Raw genomic sequence first — 12,627 nt, forward strand, 5'->3', positions numbered from 1 at the left:
ATTTTATTGTCTTTATTTTAAAATATTAAAGTAATTTTGTGAATTGAAAAAAAATACATTTCTAAGTGGAATTGCATCATTTCTGTGCCATTATTTTAACAACATAAACAATGTAATTATTTGAACATGTAAACAAATGTATATTTAACAAATATCATAGTGATTTTTTGTTTTTGTACTTTATAATGTATGCATTGCATTTAAAAAGATTTAGTTTTTTTATTTATTAAAATCGTTTAGATTTTTTACAATTATTTTTTATTAATTTCAAATTTCAAATTAATTAAATAGAAATAAATGTATTCATTTAAAATTATTTAAATTTGACTAATCAGTATAAAGACTGAAACAAATATATATTTAACAAATATCAGAATGAATTTCCATTTTTGTACATTATAATTTATGCATTGCATTTAAAAATTATTGTTTATTTAGTGTTTAGTGTCATTTATTTATTCAGATAAAGTTGTTTAGATTTTTTAAACATTATTTGTTATGATAAAATTACAAATAATTTATTAATTTAAAACGACACATTTTATTAATCAGTATAAAGACTGAAACAAATATTTAACAAATATCAGAATGAATTTCATTGCATATTTCAATATCAATGAAGTACTAGAGTTGTTTACATTTTGAATTCAATTTATTTTTATATTTTTGTTTTTCATTGTAATTTTGGTTAAAGATTTTGTCAATTTATCATTAAATATGTAGTTTATATAGTTATAAAGTCTATGTTTTTATTAAAGTTAAAAAAAAAATGTAATAAAATAAAATTTATTAAAATAACAAAAAATTAAAACAGTGTTAAATAAACATTACCTGAAATAATATAAACTATTTTTTTAAAATAATATTTCAGCAAAGGCAAAAAAAATCCCATTTTGTTTAGATTAAATGAAATAATATAATTTATATATTAGTAAAAATAGATTGACTAGAAATAAAAAAAGACAATAAAAAAAACAATAAAACTACTAAAACAACTAAAATTGAAGTAGAATTTCCGTTTTTTTGTTCATCATAATTTGTACTTTGCATTTAAAAATATTAAAAAAATTTTTTTAGTTTTTACATTTATTTTAAAATTAATTTCTTTTTATCAATCAACATAAAGACTGAAATTGTATTTTCTTTTAAAATGTATGCCAATTAAATGGTAATTTGCTTAAAGTGCTTCACATAAGACATTTTAAAAATAATCTCAACTAAATATAAGAAAACAAAATTAACCCTAAAAATAAATATTGAAGAAAAAAATACATTATGAATAAAAGAACATGTACATAATATATTTCAGTGCAAGAATTGTTTAGGAATTTTATATGAATTTGACACAGCTTGTACTGTTTATGCAGTCGTAGTTGAGCAGTATTTTAGTGGAAATGAGATGAGCTGAAATGAAATGCTTGTTTAATAGCGTATAATTGTTTATCTTCATTTGACAAGGCAGTCTGTATTTTGGCGTTATGCTGTGTTTCTGTTCTGCCAAGTAGACGTTGTTATCAACCAGTGCCAAATCAACTCTTGTTGGCCAAATATTGGCTCGACTGTAACTGGTGTGCGGTATGTTTACTGTACACATCATGCAATCGTTCTAGACTGCCAAAAATAAGATATTTGTACACAAAACTGTATTTATATGGCAAAATGACTGTATTCACTTGCCACCACCGAGCTTGTGTGACTCTCTCCTATCGCTGCACACGGTTTGACAAGCGCACAGTAGGCCGTGTTTAGTATATACTACAGGATTCATTGTGAACCTGTTGACCTCTGTTAGTTTCATGTCAGTGAATGTTTGCCTCATTCAACTGGATGTAGAAGTGGCTTTCTTTTGCTGTGAGACCGCAGTGTATCTCCTGAAGATGAGGCTGTTTTTTTGTGACAGTGTAATTTCTTTCTTCTGTGTGTTTGATGGACACTAAATGCACCGCTGTGACCGAGCTATTGAAAGCGAAGGGGAACCCGTGGCAAACACACTTACGTCTCAAGTGAATATTGTTTTCTGTGACGCTCGATGCAGATGTAGATGTGTCGTCTCTGTAAGCTGCGTCGCCTCTGGGTTCTCGTTTACATTCTGAAAGGTCCCGCTTTCGTCTGTCATACTTGTACGGCGCTCTGAAGACTTCTGGGATTGCTGTTTGTTTGTTTAAACGCTTTATTGTGTTTTTAGTAATGTTTGCAAAGCTGTTGCAGCATAGAGTTAGTGATCGTTATGCATCCTTGTGGCATAAATGATATATCAGATAGGCAGCTAGTTTTAAGTTGTTGTTTTTTTTTATTTTTGCATGTTTTAATTAGTTAAAAAAGAGCATAATATAATTATAGGAAATATTACAATAAAATATATACAAAATGGAAAATAATATAAATGTTATTTTTAATTAAAAATCATAAAAAATGAATTAGTTTAAATTATTAAAAAAAATAATATGTGTGTGTGTATTTATTTGAAGTTAATTTTTAAATTTTACTAATTTAATAACAGTGGTAATAGCTAGTTTTTAATTCTTTTCTATTCTTCTATTTTTAATTATTTGAAAAATAATATAATATCATTATAATAAATAATATAATATATAATGTAATATATAATTATACTATAATATAAAATGCAAAATTGTTTGTGTGTGTAATTTTAAGTTAAGTTTTAAATGTTAATAATTTAATAACACTCATAAAAGCTAGTTTTAGTTTTTTTTCTGTTTTTTAATTATTTAAAAAATAATGTAATATAATTATAATATATAATATAATATGTAATCATAATATAAGTTTGGAAAACTGACGAAAGCTAGTCTTTAGGTTTTATATAAGAAATATAATATCATTATAATAAATTATATAATATAATATATGATTATACTATAATATAAAATTAAATATAAAATAATATAAATATTTTTAATTAAAAATAAATAAAATACACAATTTAAATTAGTTTAAATTATTTTAGTAGTTTAGTTTAAATTAAATATATTAGTTAACACTGGTAAAAACTAGTTTTTAGGGGTTTTTTTCTAGTTTTTAATTCTTTAAAAATAATATAATATAATATAATTTTAGAAAACTATTAAAAGCTAGTTTTTAGGGTTTTTTTCTATTTTTTTTATTTTTTTATTATTTTATTATTTTATTTATTATTTGAGAAATAATAGAATAGAATATATAACTATAATATAACATATAATAAAATCTAAAATAATATAGTATAAGTATGTAGTATATTGTTTTTAATTGAAAATAGATAAAAAATAAAATAAATAAATAAAGTACATATATATCATTGCAACCATATTTAATTTAATTTAATTTAATTGCACTGGTGAATGTAATTATTTAACTTTAACAAATCTCAGGATGAATATCCATTTTTCATACTTTACATTGTGAATAATAAAGTTTTAACTAAAGTAAATAAAAAATTGAAGAAAATATTATTTCAGGATTTCTTCTTTCAAATGTTTTTTTTTTCATAGTTTCACGTTTAATTAAATGTGTTCTTCAATTTTTCAGTGTACATTATAACGTTTTTTTCTGATTTTTCATTTTTAGTGTGTTAATTTTTCGGTCAAAATCATGTGGAATTTTATTGTTTGTTTTTATCACTTTAATAGTTTGATTTAATATATAGTTTATATACATTTGTATTTGTTTTTCATTTTTATTTTAGTACACCAAGTGAAAATAAATGAAAATAAATAATGTTGCACTTGAATTTTTACATTTATATCAGTTAGATTTTATTTTATTTCAAGTAACATATTTTTGTATTTATTTATTTTTAAAATTATTTTAAAATAGTTTTAATTTCAGTTTTTATAAACTATAATAACCCTGGTCTGATTATACAAAAAAAAAAACAAAAAAAAAACAGAATGTTGTTTTTTATTGATGTAGACGCTAATATAATTATCGCACTTCACATAAATGGGTCTTAAGATGCAGTGAAAACAGCATGTGTAAGTAATGCAGACACTTGTGTTAATGCAGTTTAGCACATCAAACGCTGGCGTCACTTTCACACTCGTCCGGCGAGTTGAATTGAGCTCTCGGCTCTCATTAGCGCGCACAGTATTATTGAGTCCGCAGGCATGAGGCGAGGGCAGACCGCGGGTGACGTTCCTCTCACTCCATGCAGAAACAGCTGCTCCACTGTGAGGGTTATTACCTCTGCTAAAGGCCTGTAGGTTCAGCTCAAATAACATTGCTGCCCATAACTAAGAAATATGGCATGGCAGTGGCTCTCATGGCTTTACACGTGCCCCATGTGAACCCACGGGCCCTGTGCAAAATGAGTGTGGACCGGAGCGAAGCTGAGCGCCTTTATTAACCTCACATCAAAGATAATATAAGGGAAGCAGAGAACTGACGACTACTGCTGCTGCTGTCATCGTTTGGATGACTGAAGTTGACATCGTCATGTTTTATAGTACAAATTGACCAACGCTTGTGTTCAGAATCTAATAGTAGTATGAACACTTGTGTTCATTTGTATGCCTTGATACTGCATTCCATTATGCAGTGCACTAGACTTGACCTGCCATTTCTACTATGATAAATTAATGATTAATAAAATTTTAAAAAAAAATCAGAATAAATAATTGGCATCTAAAGCCTTGAATTTAACACAGAACTTTCAGCTTTAAAGGACTTACCAACAACCAAATATATAGGATGCAGTGGAATTAGTCACTTTATTTATTTATTTATTTATTTATTTATTTTACTCTTCTGAAATGAAATGCTCTGAAAATTGTGCACAAAATAGAATTTAAAATAAAAAAAAAAATTGTATTTTATTTTCATAATATAATAGTTATTGAAGCATCTGAAGCCTTTTGAATTTAACAAACAGTTTTCAGTTTTAAAGGACATATAAACAACCAAATATATAGTAGTGGAATAAATCACTTTATTTATTTATTTTTATTATTATTATTATTTATTTATTTTTTGTTCATAAAAAATTGAATTTTTTTTTTATTAAAATATTTTTATTTATTTATTTATCCATTTTACTTTCCTGACTATGCGCAGTTATATAGTAGTCGCAGTCTTGAAAATGAAATACTCTTAAAATTATGCACAAAATAGAATTTAAAATAAAAAAAAAAATTTGTATTTTGTTTTCATAATATAATAGTTATTGAAGCATCTGAAGCCTTTTGAATTTAACAAACAGTTTTCAGTTTTAAAGGACATATAAACAACCAAATATATAGTAGTGGAATAAATCACTTTATTTATTTATTTTTATTATTATTATTATTTATTTATTTTTTGTTCATAAAAAATGTAAATTTTTTTTTATTAAAATATTTTTGTTTATTTATTTATCCATTTTACTTTCCTGACTATGCGCAGTTATATAGTAGTCGCAGTCTTGAAAATGAAATACTCTTAAAATTATGCACAAAATAGGATTTAAAATAAAATAAATAATTGTATTTTTTTTTTCTTAATGTAATAGTTACTGAAGCCTTTTGAATTTAACACAGAATTTTCAGCTTCAAATGACATATAAACAACCAAATATATAGTAGTGGAATAAGTCACTTTTTTTTTTTTAATTTACTTATTCATTTATTTATTTAATTTTATTTTTTGTTTGTTTTAAATAATATATATTTATATGTACTTTTTAAGTAAAATATTGTTTTATTTATTTTACTTTGCGCAGTTAAATAGTAGCTGCAGTCTTGAAATTAAAATTACATGTTCTGAAAATTATGCACAAAATAGGATTTAAAATGAAGAATTGTATTTTATTGTCATAATATAATTATTGAAGCATCTGAAGACTTTTGAATTTAACACAGAATTTTCAAAGGACATATCAACAATAAATAAATATTTATTTATTTATTTATTTATTTTATAACGTATTTATTTATTTTATAACATTTATTTATTTATTTTATAACATACATTTATTTCTTTAAATATTTATTTTTTAATAATATTTATTTATTTATTTGCTTTTTTATTTATTTATTTTACTTTCCTGACTATGCACAATTATATAGTGTCGGTCTTGAAAATTACGTGTTTTGAAAATTGTGCACAAAATAGAAATTAAATTAAAAAAAAAATTGTATTTTTTTTCATATTATAATAGTTATTGAAGCAGCTGAAGCCTTTTGAGTTTAACAAAATTTTCAGCTTCAAAGGACATATTAGCAGCCAAATATATAGTAGTGGAATTCACTTTTATTTATTTATATAATTATAAATGTATATAAATATGTATACTTTTTAAATTAAATATTTTTACTTATTTATTTTACTCTGCGCAATTATATAGTAATTGCAGTCTTGAAATGAAAATGACATGTTCTGAAAATTATGCACAAAATAGGATTTAAAATGAAGAATTGTATTTTATTGTCATAATATAATTATTGAAGCATCTGAAGCCTTTTGAATTTAACAAATTTTTCAGCTGCAAAGGACATATCAACAACCAAATATATAGCAATTAGTGGAATGTTACTTTATTTATTTGTTTATTTATTTTAATAATATTTGTTTATTTATTTATTTTTTAATAATATATATATATATTTGTTTATTTGCTGATTTGCTATTCAAGAAACATTTTTTGATTATTATCAATGTTAAAAACAATTGTGCTGCCCAGTATTTCTGTGGAAACTGTGATACGTTTTTATTTTCGAGGATTCTTTGAATAGAAAGTTCAAAAGCATTTATTTGAAATAGGATTTTTTTGTAACATTATAAATGTCTTTACTCTCACTTTTGATTCATTTCATGTGTCCTTGATTAATAAAAGTATACATTTTCCTGCTGAATGAATACAAATGCAGTGGTGACACTTAAACAAAGGAGTGGAATACAGGTGCACCAGCAAAATGCAAAATGTGAATTAGTGCAGGACAGGTGGATGATATGTGGGGCAGTAGAGCAGGAAACGCTGCAGAACGGGACAAGCAGCGCTGCATTAGCTGGAATAATAAGGCAGTTCTGCATAAAGACAAAGCACAGGATCTGTGGGCATGAGGCTCTTTTACTGCGGTGGAAGGATCTGAATGGATGCGACTCAACGGTGCGCATGATAAATAGCAGCACTTCACACTCATTACCTCTTTTTGTTTCGCTTCTTTTAGTGGCTATGCACTTTTTAGAGTGACAGAATAAAAACAGGCCTTTTATGCTTCTGTAAGAAAATCCTCCAGTCGATAACGTGATTGGCTCTTTAAACCGATGGGCGGGACTTCCTGTCAGCACTAGTAACGATCCTCCACACAGCAACTGTACTGCAGTGAGCTTTAGTCCACATGTGTCTGAGATTCAGTGAAAGTGTCGACAGCGCAAAAAACTCCTCTTTATTCTGTCTATTATTCACCTTTACAATAACACTTACTCAGCGCTTTAGTCAAAGTGAGCACTACATCACACGCCACTCCTCCCGCGTCACTGCATAATCACTCCGACACACAAAAACAACTTTCTCAGGTCAACCTTCAGCTCACCACCTTATTTAACAACAGAAAAATTCAACAGCAAATCCATACAGAAAACTGCAGTGTATACTAGTTTATGAAAATAATATGTGAGCTAAAACAAAATGCTGTAATTCACTTTTGAGTTGCATCCAGTTGTCTTCTTAGAAATACAGTTGTATTAAATCCTTTTTTTTGTAAACAGCAAAAATCTAAATAAAATGCAACTATATAATTGTGCACAGTAAGAAAAATAAATAAATAAATAAATATTTTAAAAGAATGAATGAATGAATAAATGAATGCATGAACAAAACAAGCAAACAAATAAATAAATACATCCCACATATTTAGTTGTTGATATGTCCTTTGATAGAGAAAACTCTGCTAAATTCAGAGGGCTTCAGATTATGATCAATATATTATGAAAATAAAATACAATAATATTATATTATATTATATTATTAATTATTTCATTTATCAAGTCTGTTCTGATGGGTCAAGGACAGCAGGATAAAAATCAATGCTAAATTCAAACAATGAAATGCAATTATTGAATTGCTTATTTATGAAAGTTAAAAAATTGAATACATGTAAAAATTATATTATATTATATTATATATATGTTATATATTCTGTGTTAAATTCAAAAGGTTTCAGATGCTTCATAATAATCATATTATGAAAATAAAATACAATAATTTATTTTTAATCCTATTTTGTGCACAATTTTCAGAACATGTCATTTTTAAGGTTTACTAAGTGTACGTGTGATCATTTATGTCAAATTCTTAAATTTTATCAATGCATTCAGTTAGAATGATTAGACTCTGTGTGGTTTTTACCATTCAAATGAAACAAACTCCACTGCAGAGGAAACACTGAAGCTGCATCAAAAGGGCTATTTAGATGTATTTACTCAGACTGTTTAATGAAGATAAGAGGTTCCATAAATGCATTTACACAGTAAAATTGCAAATGCATAAATGTTAAAAGATTAATATTTTACTAACCTTGATGTTGTCCATTATTAGTCGCAGTTTACACTGAGAGTAATAAAATCGGAATCATTCTCACCAAAGTTTTGGTGCTGCCCTAGTTATTGTTTGTTTTTGATGTTTTAATCAGGTTACTTGTCCTGTCAGGCACTGAACCTTTCACTTGCACCTTCACAAAATCCACTTGTCCTGGACAAGCAGACAAGTGTTCATGTCAGGCCCCGATATTAAATATATTTCAATATATTTTATATATTTACAGTGCTGTTTGAAAGTTTGTGAACCCTTGAATTTTCTATATTTCTGCATAAATATGACCAAAAAGTTTATCAGATTTTCACGCAGGTTTTGAAAATTGACAAAGAAAACCCAGTTAAACAAATGAGATGAAAATATATACTTTGTCATTTATTTATTATGAAAAATGATCCAGCATTAAATATTTGTGAGTTGCAAAAGTATGTGAATCTCTAGGATTAGCAGTTAATTTGATGGTGAAATTAGAGTCTCTCTGTTCAGAAGGGTTTTCAGTCAATAGAATGACAATTAGGTGTCAGTTTATGCCTTGTTTTATTTAAAGAACAGGGATCTATAAGTCTGATCATGGCACAAACAAAGGAGATCTCTGAGGACCTCAGAAAAAGAGTTGCTGTTGCTCATCAGGCTGGAAAAGGTTACAAAACCATCTCTAAAGAGTTTGGACTTCACATATCCACTGTCAGACAGATTGTGTACAAATGGAGGAAATTCTAGACCACAATTACCCTCCCCAGAAGTGGTCGACCAACAAATATCACTCCAAAGCAAGATGTATAATAGTTTCCGAGGTTGCAAAGAACCCCAGGATAACTTCTGAGCAACTAAAGGCCTTTCTCACATTGGTTAATGTTGAAATTCATGAATTCAGGAGAACAATGAACAAGCATGGTGTGCATGGCAGGGTTGCAAGGAGAAAGCCACAGCTCTCCAAAAAACACTGCTGCCTGTCTGAGATCATGTGGACAAGTCAGAAGGCTATTGGAGAAATGCTTTGTGGACGGATGAGACCAAAAAATAACTTTCGGTTTAAACAAATAGTGTTATGTTTGGATAAAGAAAAGCACTGCATTCCGGCACAAGAAGAACCTTATCCCATCTGTGAAACATGGTGGTGGTAGTATCATGGTTTGGGCCCGTTTTGCTGCATCTGGGTCAGGACAACTTGCCATCATTGATGGGACAATAAATTCTGAATTATACCAGCAAATTCTAAAGGAAAATGTCTGGATATCTGTCCATGAACTAAACTCTAAAGAGAAAGTGGGTCATGCAGCAAGACAGCGACCCCAAGCGCAAGTCATTCTACCAAAAAAATGGTTAAACATGAACGGCCGAGTCAAAGTCTGGACCTTAATCCAATTAAAGTGTTCTGAGGAGGAAACCCCACCAATATCACAGGGTTCAAGTGTTTCTGTACTAAAAAATGGGCTAAAATTCCTGCAAGCTATTGTGCAGGACTGATCAGCAGTTACAAAAAAACGTTACCTGCAGTTATTGCTTCAAAAAGGGCTCACAACAGATGCTGAAAGCAAAGATTCACATACTTTCACACTTCGCAAATATTTAACACTGGATCATTTTTCTCAACAACTAAATGACAAAGTACATATTTTCGTCTTGTTTGTTTGATTGGATTCTCTTTGTCAACTTTCAGGACTTGAAAATCTGATGATGTTTTGCGTTATATTTATGCAGAAATATAGAAAATTCTATAAAAAAAAAACTATTTACTGTAGTTCTTGACATTAGCCATAGTTGTAATATTAATAAAGTGGAGCATAAGTATTTAGCATAAATCTAATGCTGTTTTTTTCCTTCTATTCTTTATTATAGCTGTTTAGAAACATCATTGGTCAGACATGGGTTGTTATTGTTGGTCGAGACACCCAATGATTTCAGAGAGCCACAGGCTTGAATTCTCTCAAAAGTTTTGTTGAAGCTTAAAGGAGAAGTCCACTTCCAAAACAAAGATTCACATATAATGTACTCATCCCCTTGTCATCCAAGATGTTCATGTCTTTCTTCAGTTGTAAAGAAATTATGTTTTTTGAGGAAAACATTTCAGCATTTTTCTCCATATAATGGACTGCTATGGTGCCCCGATTCTGAACGTCCAAAATGCAGTTTAAATGCGGCTTCAAATGATCCCAAATGCAGTTGTAAACGATCCCAGCTGAGGAAGAAGGGTCTTATCTAGCAAAACGATCTGTTATTTTCATTTAAAAGATATAATCGAAATACTTTTTAATCTCAAACGCTTGTCTTGTCTTTCTCTCCCTGAACTCTGTGTATTCTGACTCAAGACAGTTAGAGTATGTCGAAAAACTCCATTCGTATTTTCTCCCTCAACTTCAAAAATCATTTCAAAATCATCCTACATCGCTGCAGAAGCACCGACCCAGTCTTTGCAAAGTGAACATGCAAAGAAGATCAAACACCCTTAACAAAAAAGGTAAAACAGCGATATAGGATGATTTTGAAGTTGTGGGAGAACATGAGATGGGAGTTTTTCAACATACCCTAACTGTCATGAACCGGAATAAAAACAGTCCAGGCAGAGTAAGACAAGACGAGCGTTTGACATTAAAAAGTATATAAATTGTATTATTTTTATTAAAGACCCTTCTTTCTTGGCTGGAATTGTTTACAACCACGTTTGGGATTGTTTGACTGCATTTTGGAAGTTCAAAATCGGGGCACCATATCAGTCCATTATATGGAGAAAAATGCTGCAATGTTTTCCTCAAAGAACATAATTTCTTCACGACTGAAGACAGAAAGATATGAACATCTTGGATGACAGGGGGGGTGAGTACATTATCTGTGAATCTTTGTTTTGGAAGTGGACTTCTCCTTTAAGCGGGTGCTGAATGCGGTGAAGCAGTGCTGCGTCATGAGTCTTTACAGTAAATTAAGTCTTTGTCATTCTTTTCAGCACAAACATGCCTCCTTTGTATGCAAATGAGTCCTGTGCCATATTCACTAAAGTCAGCGTTATTTGCCTCCTGCAATTAACATTGTGCTTTTAGCAGCCACCTAAAGCAAGAATTAGAATTTCATTTGATGTTTTATGCTCTTTGCATTGATCATGGCAGCGGTAATTCATTAAACAATGATCAAACGGTGTTAAAAAGCATCATAGCCGGCTATATATCCAAACACGCAGTGAAGTTCATCATGCATTTTGCATTTTAAAGAGCTGATTTAGGTGTTTGGATCACTGCTGTAAAGTCACAGTAAATCATGATGGATCATGGAATTCAGAAATGATTATGGGAAATTGCTGGGTTTGTCTCAGGTTCAACTTCAAAGGAATAATTCATTGAAAAATGAACATTTGTTGAAAATGTGCTCATCCTCAGGCCATCCAAGATGCAGATGAGTTTGTTTATTTATCAGATTTGGAGAAATGTGTAATTCCATCACTGTCTCACCAGTGGGTCCTCTGCAGTGAATGGGTGCTGTCAGAATGAGAGTCCAAACAGCTGATAAAAACATCACAGTAATCCACAAGTAATCCACACCACTCCAGTCCATCAGTTAACGTCTCGCTGTGTGTTTGTAAGAAACAAATCCATCATTAAGACATTTTTAGCTTTAAACTGTTGTTTCTGGTTCAAATACAGTAGTCCATAATGATGACTCCTCCAGTCTGGTCTGAATCAGGAGAGAAATCTGCACAAATCAAGCACCATTTACAAGTCAGTTTTGATTACGCGTTATGATTGACCACATCACCTGTCAATGAAACGTCCTGTGAAGCGGTGTGGATTACTTGTGGATTGTGATGTTTTTATCAGCTGTTTGGACTCTCATTCTGACGGCACCCATTCACATCCATTGGTGAACAAGTGATGCAATGCTACATTTCTCCAAATCTGATGAAGAAAAAAACTCATCTACATCTTGGATGGCCTGAGGGAGAGCACATTTCATTTTTAGGTAAACTATTCCTTTTTAAATGAGCACACTTTTGATCTTGAGGAGTTGAAACATTGCATGACTGCATCTCTCTTCCCGCTGTTTTCTGCTGATGAGGTCGGCTGAAGGTTGCATCGTTGGCCTGGCTTCTGTCCGTCCTAATTTCCTCGGCTTGACCTTTGACCCCCGGG

The 12,627-nt window shown here is 29.6% G+C and overlaps 1 protein-coding gene across 2 annotated transcripts in view; it reads left to right on the plus strand.

The window, feature by feature from the left end:
* Positions 1-12,627, plus strand: part of cntnap3 (contactin associated protein family member 3) — a 164,770-nt gene that overhangs the window by 91,891 nt on the left and 60,252 nt on the right. The window lies entirely within an intron of this gene.

This window comes from Labeo rohita, chromosome 10, assembly GCF_022985175.1.
Source record: "Labeo rohita strain BAU-BD-2019 chromosome 10, IGBB_LRoh.1.0, whole genome shotgun sequence".
NCBI classification, from domain to species: domain Eukaryota; kingdom Metazoa; phylum Chordata; class Actinopteri; order Cypriniformes; family Cyprinidae; genus Labeo; species Labeo rohita.